Genomic DNA, 1,429 nt, shown 5'->3' with positions numbered 1-1,429 from the left:
CACCTGCAACACTCCACCTGTACCACTCCACCTGCAACACTCCACTTGCAACACTCCACCCGCAATATTCCATCTGCAGCACTCCGCCGACACAGCCGTTCCTTCCCTTCCATTTCTGCTAACCTCCCCAGGCACTTCCAGTAGCTCCCTTCCAAGGGAGGCCTCCACCTCCCCTGGCTGCCTGGCTCTGCATCTGGATGCACGATATCTAGTTGGTTAGGAAAGCCAACTGCAAGTCTCAGCACCAGACTCCAAGGCTCCCCTCTCTGCACGGAAATCATCTTGAGGTCTGTGGCCTGCCTCCTCTGGTCCAGTTGACACAGTGGCCTTCCCACTGTACCCTGAGGCTCAGGCTTCGAGATTCAGAATTTCTTTCCCCACTCCTCCCCTAGTACAATAGCTTATACCTAGGCACTTGTGCACAATAGGTAGGTCTTAAAACATTTTTTTTTTTTAAAGTGGGACTAAACTACCACCAACACATTGTCTGAGACATGAGTATTCTTTTGAGAGATGTTCAGTTTACCCAAAGACAGCCTGTTCCGGAGAGGGCCAGCCCAGTGGGCAACAAGGCAGGTCACGCCGTAGTCCCCAGGTTGCTCCCATGGCGGCTGTCTCCTCTCACCTTCAGGATGTGTAGAAGCCAGAGAGAGATCCCTTCTCATCTCTCTGCTCACTCACCTTCTGCCCAGGGACGTTATGAGAATTAATGGGATGACGGATGAAGCGCCTCCAAGGAAACAGGCTACATAAATCCAAAGTGTTATTATTAAATTCCAAATTTAGCCCTTGGGATCAGTGAGACATGACAAATCTGGGCTGGGAGCAATCTCAGCTGCATGGACAGGAAGTCCCTATAAAACCAGAACCCATGACATATAGGCTTTGGGGGCTAAAAGAAACTCTAAGTGCGCCTCCTCCCCCACCTCCAGTCTACACTTCACAAAAGGCTGGGAGAGGCTCTTAAGGGGGTCCCAGCACAGAAGCAGCCAACCTCTGCTCATCCTCGCAGGGGCAGGATTGCTCACTGTCCTCAAGCTCCTGTCTTCTTCCATTACCTTTGAGCTTTAAGAACTTGCTCCTGGGTAGGGGGCTGTCACTCAGTTGAGAGAATGTTTGCCTCCTATGCACAAAGGTCTGGTGTGGAGGCATTATCGCACATATCTGTAATCCCATCCCAGCACTTGGGAGGCAGAGGTAGGAGGAGAACCAGAAGTTCAAGATCCGGCTGGAGAGATGGCTGGGTTTTTTTTTTTTTTCAGAGGTCCTGAGTTCAATTCCCAGCAACCACACGGTGGCTCCACAACCATCTGTAATGAAATCTGATGCCCTCTTCTGGTGTGCAGGCATATAGGCAAATAGAGCACTCATATACAGAAGTCAATAAATCTTAAAACAAGAAGAAGTTTAAGGCCGGGCGTGGTGGCGC

This window comes from Mus pahari, chromosome 8 (assembly GCF_900095145.1).
Source record: "Mus pahari chromosome 8, PAHARI_EIJ_v1.1, whole genome shotgun sequence".
Taxonomy (NCBI): domain Eukaryota; kingdom Metazoa; phylum Chordata; class Mammalia; order Rodentia; family Muridae; genus Mus; species Mus pahari.
Note: the sequence above shows the minus strand (reverse complement) of the source record.